At 37.7% G+C, this 11,888-nt stretch overlaps 1 long non-coding RNA gene across 1 annotated transcript in view; it reads left to right on the forward strand.

Moving 5' to 3' along the window:
* LOC114014691 (uncharacterized) overlaps positions 1–10,932 on the forward strand; it is a 32,664-nt gene extending 21,732 nt beyond the window's left edge. The window contains exons 3-4 of the long non-coding RNA XR_003558289.2: positions 1,784–2,005; positions 10,274–10,932. This is a non-coding gene — a long non-coding RNA (uncharacterized LOC114014691). The remainder of the gene's footprint in view (positions 1–1,783; positions 2,006–10,273) is intronic.
* Positions 10,933–11,888: the final 956 nt, after the last annotated feature.

Genomic DNA, 11,888 nt, shown 5'->3' on the forward strand with positions numbered 1-11,888 from the left:
AAGCAGAGAATCTGTGGGAAAATCAAATATGAACACTGTTTACATGACATAATTGACATTTTTTTCATTTGACATTTTAGACAAAAATTCCTTCTTGATAAAAGAAGGCCCGTTCTATTGAAATGGTCCATTGTCAAATTAAAATAAAAGCTAAAATGGTAAAGAAAACTAAATGGAACAAACACAAATTAAAATTTCCCCCCATTTTACTACATACCTCAGTTGGCTTTGGAGCTGGGAAGATTCTGAAAACCTCTGGACATACTTTTAAATACATATAGAGAATTTGTTTTCATAGAAAGTTTTGAACACCTGACTTCCCAGTCAGGCCTACTTTTCACAGAAATGTTTAGGCATCTGAAAATAATGAGATTTGCACTGAAAAGACTAATTACTACTGAGAAAAAAAGGACTACATTTTCTGAAAATAATAAGCTGCTATTACAGATAGGTTATCCAGCTCATGAATTTACCAGAGAGATTCTTTCTCTTGCATCCTGCAATAATTTAATTTTAGATTTTGGACTTCTGATCTTAATATTTTCTTCTTTATATGTATGTATATACATGTGTCTCTGTGGCTTACTCTTATATATATATAAACCAGCTGCACAAACCTGAGACAAACTCCAACAGATAAAACCTCATGTGGCAGTTTTGGCTAACCTTTTCTCTCTCTCCTTTCAGCTTGTTTTATTTCTGATTAACACAATTACTTCTCATTTCACTATAATTATTTTTTACTTTGTGTTTTTAGTAAGACTTTTAGTAAGACTTGAACTCTGCAACAAGCCAAGAGTGTATTGGCACGGGCCAAGACGTTCTCTTGTAAAGGGTATTGTAAAAGAGATGGTTTGGGGAGCAGGAAGGGCAGGGTTTTTTGTAGTTTCACTGTTTCAGCTGAAAGCCACCGTTGTGAAATGTAGCTGAACCTCTACTTTGAAGTGTCCAAGGGAGAACATGCATACTTGCATTTCAGAACCGAGTCTCAGCTTGGCCAAGAAAACCAGAAATGTGCCCCACCACAACTGGTTTTCAGTCCCTCTGAATGGGATCCTCCTCTAGATGTGCTGATAGTCCCAGGTGTGAGCAAATCCATTTGAAAATGTCAGGGGAAGAAAAAGACAAAAAAATGTTTTGCATTTGTTTGGTAATTATTACTTACGGAAACTGGGTTATAATCTAATGTTAATGATTCATAAAGGTTTCAGACACTCAGTTTATATAAACACACAAAGTCTGGAGGGGTACCCAAGTATTGTCAGTCTGGGAAAATGGTGAGGATTCACTTGCTGGGTCACTAGCTCAAGCTTCCAACTGCATTCGTGTCAGGCCCTCAGCTTCTGGATCAAACCAAAGCAAGTTGCCAACAACAACAGACAAGAGAGAACTAGAAGTTTTCCATCCTGAGGAAAAATCTAGTTCAGATGGGTACACCCTGATTTGGACCACAGTTCAGATCTGTTGTTTTGTCTGGTCTCTGCCTTCATGAGACATACAAAGAATTCAGATTCTTACTTACATTTGCCAAAATAATTCTAAAAGCAAATCAAACACCAACAATTTAAAATAAACATAACTGAATCTTGGTCTGAACTGGAAGAAAAAATTGTACAAACCAGCAAAGCCAGCAACAAAGCAGATGGCTACAGTTACTTAGCAGTATAATATCACTGATACTATACTAAGCACACAGGTTATAGAGCTCCTTAGGCTTCCAGAATTTATTCATTTAGACCCACCTGTTCTCTTTTCTTTTTTTTTTTCATGTGCCAAATGCTAGCCCTTGGAGACACAGACCTTCTTTCTTTATACGGACTTTGAGTTCCTAATGCAGCGGAGTCCTACTTCTCAGCTGAATCCTATGTGTCAATTTGAGAGATCAAAACGCTCATACACAATGGAGCTGCAAGGAGACAAATGAAGATGGGTTTTCCAGACTCTTCCAGCCTGGTTTTCTGTTGAGTAGCAGTGGGGCATCAACAAATTTGGCTACAATACAGAGGTAAGAATGCTGCAGTTAAGCTCCCTTTAGGTTTATGGGTTCAAGGGTGCTGTTTAAAACAAATAAGGTGGGAGAGGGGAAGAAAGTAACAGCCAGTTTTGCCAAGGTTTGCTTTTCCCAAGCATGTGCAGTTCTGCCCATCAACAGGCATATCTGTCCTAGTTTCCTTCCATGTCAAATAATGTCATGCAGTGTGCTCAGTATGGGCCAGATGCTAACACAAAAAAGGAGGGGCTGAGGCCTTTCTAAGAGTGTGTTCATTTGAAGAGGTATTTATTCAGTATATTAAATCAGTGTTCCACTGGGGATGGTTCTGTTCTCAGTGTTCCTCTCACTGAACTGATTTGGGATCAATGCCTGATCTTGCGCCTCTCTTGCAGCTTGCCTTCAGAGTCTTCTCCTTAAGGAAATCATGCATGGAAATTCCTTTTTACGAGCTTTTACTGAAACCACAAGTCTGTATCTGAAATATATACTACTGCAAAATTTTGCCCAAAGCTTTGTCTTGGCTATATAAAGAAATTATAGGTGTGGACCAATTTTTGAATTAGCATGAAAACTGCTTTTATGTGCATATGAGAAAGGCCTTTGAAACATCTTGCCAAAGGCTTTTTTGTCTTCTGGTTGTTATAAGAAAACATGGTTGCCCAAAAGAAAAAACCTGATCATGGTTCCACCTTAATCAGATTCACAATCGTGTCCTAATGCAATTTGTCCTAATCCATTTCTAGGGAAGACAACCATTTATGATTTGGAAAGACATGTGGGAATAAATGTGGCTATATGGAAAACCCCTGAGTTCTTTATGTACTATATTTTACCAGTTCATAAAAAAAACTAATTACATTTTAGAGAAGGCATTATAGATGCGATGTATATTCTAATACAAAACCCCTCTGCCCAGGTGTCCTACAATCAAACTGTGCTCAGTTTGCAGTATCACGGTGTATTTTATATCTCTGTGGCTGGTTTTAGAATAATGATGCCATGCTTAACACATTTTAATACTGATCACACATTTCTGCACATGGCTGCAAATGCTGCTATGCTTATTTTGTTTGGTGCAAGAATACCTTCTGCTTAGTACGGCAGCAAATTACCCTTGCAGCAAAATAGTTAATTACTTGGTGCCCATGGAATAAATTAATTAATACTTGTGCAAATATCTGTATACTCATCCATACAGAAAACCCTATATAGTTATCTCATTAAAATGACGTGCTCCAGAGAATGAAGACAGTTCAGCGTGTTCAGGAATCTGCTTTGACATCTCTACCTCACCCTGTGCACATGCAGGTTGGAAAGTGAAGGGTGGGATGGGAAAGGGTGCACGAAAATGCCTAAGACTTACCTTTATCCATATGAGTTATCCCATTGGAATTGTGTGAATAAAGTTAACCATAAGTGTTTTGAGGACCAGGTTCCTAAAATAATACAGTGGAGTTCCAAATGTAAAACAGTTGAGGTTTATTTGCACTGAAATTCTTTCATGTGTTATTTCCCTCCATACACACACATTAAATATTATAAATGTTATTGTTAGGAAAAATTTTGCTATAAACATTACTGACTATAATGAATGGCATAAAACTGGGGCAGGTCAGCAGTGTAAATAATCAGAGTCTTCTTATTTACCCATTTGTAATAATTAGAAGATCACGTAACTCATGAAATCATAATTATCCAACATTTCATCCTTTGTTTTTTACTTGAAAAGTTTGGGAGAGAATGTTTTTCTTTTTCCCGCTCGCATCTGTGGATGATCATTTGCTCTTTAGGTGGTGAAAACTGAGGTCCTAATTCAAAGCTTATCATCTGCCCCATCCTTTTTATCAGGCAATTGGTTTCACGTATGGGAAAAGTTGCTGCTGCTGAAGAAACAATGGTTTTGCATGCACCCAGTAAAGGGATTTATTTTTATTTGTTTGCCTTATGAAAAAAAGAGCTCCACTGAAGTAAAAGTTTTGTTTTATACAGGACTACAAAATAGAAAAAATTGGCCCTGTTCCGAACTGGAACAAAACCAGTGCAGTTGCCTCGGAAGGAAAATTCCATTACTTGTTCAAAACACGTTGATCTTATTTCATGCAGCTATAATATAAAATAAGACAAACAGGAAGAAAATAAAGTGAAAGGCTGTAGAAAATTAAAAATTTGTTTGAATTCCAAAATATCAGAGCAATGTTTCAATATGAAATTATTTTTTAAGATTTTCTGAAACAAAGAGATATTGCAAAGGATTTTAATCTTTATAAATTTGCATATTTCAAAAGTAAAGTTTCCTCAAAGTGTCTTAAAAAAACAATGGAAAATTAAGTGCTTCTTCATAAGAAAGTATGTTTTTTCCTTCCTTTTTTAATTATTTACTTTTAAACACACAGAAGTGCAATACCCCCACTTGTTCTAATGATTCTCTACGTAGCGCACCATATGACTGAAAAAGAATTGATTTACCCCTTGAAATCTTCTAGTTACTGTCAGAATTAATTTTGATATTCAGAAAACTTCATGCCATAGCAGCAGCATCGACAATCAAAGACTCGAAAAAACTTTTGGGGTCAAAAAGGAGCATTGTACGAACAACTTTAAAAGTGGCTTTTAATGAGAAGAACCAAGGTTAGATGCCTCCTGATTCATAAGCAGAACTTGAAGTAATTCAACTGAGTGAAGTTTAGTTTCCAAGAAAATACAAAGTATCCATCACTTTTACAGTTGAATAGAAAGTGAGACAATACATTTTTGTTTTCGTGCACTGCATGAGCACATCTCCAAACTGAACACCTAATTAATGCATGAACCAAACACTGCAGCAACTCAGTCCATCTCATTTCAAGTTACTACACACACACAAAACAGAACCGTTCTTTGATTTTTGTTGTTGTTATCGTTTTGTTGTGGGGGTTCATTTTTTATGGGGTTTTGGGCTTTTGCTATATTAGAGCTTGCTTTTTATTGGAAAAATCATTTCTCCCCACTTACTTGGTTTCAATGTTTGTCATATGATTCTTATGCACATATTGCATCACATGTAGGCCTGGCCACCATCATTGGTCCAGACAATACCGCTTGAGCAAACTTTGCAGTCATATGACAAAAAGAAACTTTTTAGTGTTGAAGAATATTGGAACTAGTACAGAATTGATGTGTTTTGAGATGAAAGGCAATCAGCATTCAAAAGTGACAAATCTAACCAGGTGTGACAATGAACATGCTCAGCTTGAGACATTTTAGAAAGAATGGTTGCCATAGAATGGACATTCAGCACTTTCTTAAATTTTACCTTCTTTACACTGGATTTCCAAAAATAGAGGTACTAAAAATCTATTTTTTCATTTAATTTTAGTTTTATTAAATTTGAAAGTTGCAGACATAGCTTTTGCAAGCTCAGCATGCTCAATATGTAACTTTGAGTACCTTTAACAAGACAAGACTGATTTTCCTGTTGGGAAGATTAATTTTTCATTGCTGTTGTTGTATAAGTATAGGCCTGTTTTCTTTTGTAATAAATAAAGCTGAAGTCAACACATGTAACCACCAGTATAATACGTGCATGTTGTGAAACTTGTCCTGACTCAAATCTGTTTAATGGTTTTCCACTGAAAATTCAACATCTGCCAACACCACACAAATCTTGATAACTGATGTCATCATGAACCCATTAAGCCTTAGTTTTTAACATGTTAGGAAAACAAAGGGTTTATGGAAGACTGCTAACAGAGGGCTAAATCCTGGAGCCCTTATTCAACAGTAGGAATTGTTCCTTAAGTAAGGTGTGAGTAAGAACATCTTAAGCCTGGCAAAATGTAAGCAAGCTCTTGTTCCACATTAAATTTAATTAGCCAAGCCATTCATTAAAATGACACCGTAAGATATGAAACCTGTCACTGAAATCACCTTTTGTCACTGAGGCTGATTTGGAAATGCATGTCCTGCCACACCAGCTACTAGCTTTGATGTGTCACAGCTGTGATACTGCAGCAAGGAAAAGCCATTTAAATAGAGGGGGAGCTCCAGAGGAGTCAGGCATTTTCCCCTAAGGATCTGAAACTTCTCAGCAGAGGCCATCCAGAGATACATACTGAATAAAAACGTCCTCATACTAAAATCTCATAACATGCCTGCAGGATCCCTGTAGCTGTAGCTAGAGGAAAAAGCTGTGCAGTGTTGAAACAATAAGGAGCATCCATCCAGATAAAGGAGGAATCCCATGTTATCTCTAACATCCATACACCTGCAAAACTGATAATGCTTATCCAGCAGTTTGTTTCCTGGGCACAGAGGTGGTTAATCAAAGTTACAGCATAAGACCTGTGGGGGAGGGAAAGTCATTTAATTAATGTGCCAGATATCCTTGCCAAAGCTTTTGCCAAGATTAGGTTCAGATTGCAAAGAAATCTCCAAGAGAAGGGTAATTCTCAACACCTGCGGGCACTTTTATTAGCTGCTTGCACAGAATAGAAAACCTTATGTTAAGGTATTTGTCTCCACTCTACCAAACTGACCTCACATGCTTTTATCTGGCCATAACCATAAGCAGATTTTAAAGCAGGCTGCAGAAGAGATTGCTAATGGGCAAGTGCTCTGTGGCAAATCCACTTGAATAAAGTAACCTGTGGATGGAAGCAATCATATAAAGCTGTTCAAAAGGGACGCCGTCAAAATTCACTGTCAAGGGTAGATTCAGGTGCATGGAGGAGGAAGAAAGTGAAAGACATCACTAGGATCTTTAACACATCCAGAAGAGGCATCCACCTAAAGCAGCATTATGCCAGACCCAGGTCCAGGCCACCAGGGCAGAACCTTGGCTGCCTCTAAATTTTTCCCCCTTGAAAAAACTTCAGCAGTGTTCTGGGGGTTTTTTGTTTGGTTGGTTGCTGTTTTGGGGGTGGTTTTGGTTTGTTTTTGGTTTTCTTTCCAGAGGCAGCAGATTCTACAGCACTCTGCAGAATGAGGTTCAAAAGTTGAATGCATAGCCACAATGCTTTTAAGGAAACAAAACCTCAGTAAACACCTGATGTGTTTGGAAACATATTACAATAAATCTAGGAAATTGTTATGTTTTGGTACTGCATAATGTAACTCCTCGTTAAAAGAGTGAATTGAAGGTTCGTTTATCTGTATTTTGTTGTGAAATAACTTGTTTGCATCTGAAATGAACAGTTACAACTGTCTAGTGGAGACTTGTGGAACTGTTACTCACCCTTGATCCAACAGTATGCACTTTTAGCATATATAAACACATACACATGTGCAACCCGATTTCCACAACCATTTGCAGTAGTGAAACATGAATTCTCAAATGTTCATCATTCCACGCACTTTAAACAGTCTCTCTTTAATCTGTTTTACCCATTTAAATAGTAGCTTTCAGGAGTTCAGAAAATTCCTACCTCTTTTCTAGTTAGAACAATAGCAAAAAGGCTCTGATTTCCATTTTGCTAACAGTAATGAAATAAAATTACTAGTAATTATAAAATATATCAACATCCACGACTTTGGAAAATATAGTAAAACACAGATTTTTCAAGAAATAGTCTTGAAATGTTGCCCTGGTGTTATTGTTCTCTTTGCATTTTCTTGCTTCTCTCCTAGCTGCAACGGAACTCTTTTAAACAGAACGTTAATGACAACTCACAGCTCAGTAATTTCATGTCAGATTCTTCCTCTTCAGTTATGCTAACTAGCATCTTACTCTGCAACAGCCTAAGTCACTAAATGAGTGATGATGACAATGAATAAATGACCAGAAACATCAGGGAAGCTGCCGTAAATCTAAACCTTAACTCATCTGTCCTTCCATTTTTTTCCCAGGAAACATCACAAAAACAGTGAATCACCCTAAATATTGATTATCCTTTACATCAGGTAGGGTAATTTATGGCACTTGCCACTTACTGTGCTGGCAATGTTGCATGCTATAAAGAGCTGCATGAGGTAAGGAGACCAGAGCTGTGACAGAGCCCTGCCACTTGCCATCATTTGCAAGGGAATTGCAGAATCAAAGCCTGATGTCACGACCCTAAAATTCGGGAAGCAAAGCCCTCCCACAGCCTCTGAGAATACTGCAACTGATCTAATAGCTCACACACCAAAGTAACTCCTGAGCAAATCCATCAGTTCAGAGCTGATGTCGCTTCTTAACTTTCAGAAAGCTGAATATAGCCATAATTACAACTAACTTTGCACACTTTATACATTATAAATCTATAGCTATGATTAGCTTTTAGAAAACAGATAATCAAAAAAAAAAAAAAAAAAGCAAATGTATTAGGATATTCCTAAAGGTATTCATGCTTGTCCATGAAGATAAAATTGATATTAGGGCTTTTACACTGTAATTCCTAATTTTCTGAGTCGCAAGAAAAAGAGCAATCCAGCACTTTCTGTATATTGGTCCTCTCCGCACTCCAAATTCAAGGTGATGGCCTTCTCCTGACATTATGTTACGACTTACAATCATTTTAAACCTATCCCTAGGAATTTACTTTGAAAACAATTTGGAGTGTATATATGGAAGAGCCATCTTTTAGAAGACTGATCCTAATACTTAACCCACCTTTTTCAGTACAATAAAGATCAAAGGCAGCTGTGCAGATATCCTCGTTAGCATTGCTGATACAGGTTTATCTGGGTAATACCTAACTATTCAACTTGCTACGAACAAAGGAATAAGAAATGATGCAGACTTCTGTAAAACATAACACACTTGTGTTCTGCAGAATTTGCTCGGGCCCCAGCCCCACAGAGTGCATACATCAGAGTTTTACACCTGACTAGTTCCACCAGTTGAGAGAGGGTTACTCATGCATATCATGTTAAACGTGAAAATAAGTGCCTGTAGGATTTTAAGGAGCAACACAGGCACTGAAAAGACAGCATAATCTTGATGGGCAAATAACAAACATGTTCCTCCATGAAAAAAGACAGAAAGTGAGCCTGCCGTAATAGCTTCATCAGTGCAAATTTGGCAAACACAGCACCATGGCGCTGACTGCAATTTTTCCACTATAAGCCTGACCTGTAACTTATTAACCTACCACTAAAACAGTATTCACCTCATGTTCAGTTCTTCAAAATACTCAAAGGAAAAAGAAATTGGAATCAATTTTTATTCCTCTCCCCTGAAAAACGGGTAAGGCATGCCATATTTGTAAAATTTCATAAACACTAGAAAAGACTGTAAAAGAATCTATGATGTGTTCATACAGCACTCAGAATGGCTTTCACAATTTTTTGTCCACATTAATGTCATTAGACTGTAACTCTTCTCTGATATTGCATTGCTCTCAAACAAAAATAAACAAACCCTCCTGTAACACCAAAATTGCAAAGGTCCAAGACCAATGATAAACCTGCTTCTTCTTTATTTCCCTGGGTACTTGCCGCCTGCCCCATGGCTAACACTGTACTCCGTAACCCTTCTGGGTATTTCTGCAAACCCCACAATGCCACCAAAATGACTTCTAAATCTTTTTCTAGAGCCTGAGTTCATGAATGACTGTTAGTTTAGGAAGTATTAATGGGAGCCATTTCATCAAATACAAACATTGCTTTCTCTTTCATGGGATTGTGCAGAATTTAAGACAACCTAAAACTGAGCCCACGGTTGTTGTTTTTGCGTAGGTTTATCAGAGTCTGTCTAATTGAAGACAGGTCCATAAATAAAACATCAGGCCATTTTTTTCCCTGTTATTATCCTCATTAGGATAAGATTAGATCACACAAAGGTTATAGTATGTGAAAAATTGTGGAGCATTAGATTAGACCACTCTAACAGGAATAAAACCAGTACTCCCCAGATTCCTTCAGGAAACTCAGATGAGTGGCTCACTCAGAAATTTCCAAGCCACTGTCTAAATAACTTCTCTCCAGCTTCCATAAATAAGTATAAGTTTGTAATTTGCTGAAAGATTTTAGTGATTTCCTTCTCTTAGTTATTGCATAAAGCTCCTAACTAAAGCACTGCAACTTCTAGAGAAAGGAGCATAGGTCCCTGCAACCTTAGAAACACAAGATTGTTTTTACTTTCTTTCATAAAAGGGTTTTTGTATCTTGATTCACCCTATCTCATTATTTACTTTTATTTTAAGGTCATTGAATTTTCAGGTTGCCCCTTGACAGTAGCAAAAGTCACCCGTAAGTTACCAATGCACACAGACTAACCAACCTATTACTTTTTCCCTGCTCTGAAAATTGTCTAGTTAATAGATAACCATTAAACTCAGAGATTCATAGCTTTTACTTTGGTGTTTTCTGTTTCTATTTCAGACCAGAGAAGACCTCGTTTGCCATAAAGCTTGCCTGATTTCTTCCAGCCATATTAGCTGATTAAAAAAAGAAAGGACTTCTTACAGTCCTGGGCAGTACTCTGCAAGTCATCTTGAAGATCAGAAAGGCTGTGGAGCTTTCTGGGAAGAATCTTTCTTTTGTTTTTATTTCTGCACTCCAAGCCATGTAATTAATACTGCACAAGCACAGATACGTGTAACTCTTACAAGTGACTATTTATCAGAATTGATGCCAAAAATGCAACCTATTGTGATTTGTGTTTTTAAGCTGCATAGCAGAGACTGATCAGCATTGCATCAGCAGTCTAGAGGCAAACTCCTGTGCTTATACAGGCAAATTACAGGTCTGGATGAACACCAAGAGCAAGCTCTTCATTCCTTCAGCATTTTCTGTACTGCCAGGTCTGGTTCTATAAAATATGACCTTCAAATGGAGGAGGGTCCTAATCCTAATTCTGAGTTACATGTGCCTAATTTCAAAGCTTTATGCTTGGGCACTAGCCACAGTGAGACAGATACTGCGTGTTGCTCACTCTTCCTCCTTTTCACACACTTTTCTTGCCAAGGTGCAGTTGTAGAAAACAGCTTTAGAAAGCAGTAGTTTGAGATACTGTATCCCTGTTTCCCCCAGTAAAGTATAGCCACACAGACATTTCAAAGAGTGTAATTTCTTTTTGTCTTTCCTCTTCTTAGAAATGATGGTTTATAATGGGTTAAAAATCTGCTGCTAAGCACTGGCCATTTTAAGGTGTATTCTTCTCCCCTGCTGATTTGCCCTCTGACCTTCTGGGGGCCAGGGCGGCTGCAGACTTCATTTTTACTCTATTTCCTGGTCTCTCTCCTGGCTGTGCATTCAATGTTTCCACAGCAGATTAATGACAGCTAATAATATCTGATATATCTGGACATTGCCACATAATGAGTTGCAGTCCCACTGGGTGCCCAAAGTGTCACTACTAACAAATTCACCAGAGCTGCACATAATTAGCATGTAAAGGGAGTGATCATGCAGTAAATCTGGAGGGGAAGATGGATAGCTCATGAGGAGAAAATACAAGGAAAAAATACTGTTCTTAACACTCATTGGTAAATGTATGTTTCTTGCCATGAATATTTTCTTGATAACAAACTGTGGACAGGTTACCTTTACAGTAACATTATTCCTTCCACGGCTGATAGGCAGAATTTCATTATGCCACTGCTAATGTTACAATATTTCTGCAAAATGTCACCATATGTAAATTAGAAGAGGTTAGGGTTTCCATCTTAGTTTTCTTTCAGGATGCACTGTCCCTTTCTGCTATGGCCTAATCCCCCCTCTTACTAGTTTACAGACATACTAACATTGACTCAACCCTGCAAAATAAAATCGGCACTGGAGGAAGGCTCTTACTTCTCCAATAGCTAAATATGAATGAAGAAACTCAGGACATGACAGAGGGAGCAAAGATACGAGAGTAGAAATTAGCTTACTTGATGAGGTTTTACCCGAAGTATAACCTTCCTTGACGCATTAGAAAATACCCAATAAAGAAAAATGGGATGCACAGACAGTGTGAGTTACCTGACCTGACCTGAACACAGGTCTCCACCTT

The sequence above is a fragment of the Falco cherrug genome, chromosome 3 (genome assembly GCF_023634085.1).
Source record: "Falco cherrug isolate bFalChe1 chromosome 3, bFalChe1.pri, whole genome shotgun sequence".
NCBI classification, from domain to species: Eukaryota; Metazoa; Chordata; class Aves; order Falconiformes; family Falconidae; genus Falco; species Falco cherrug.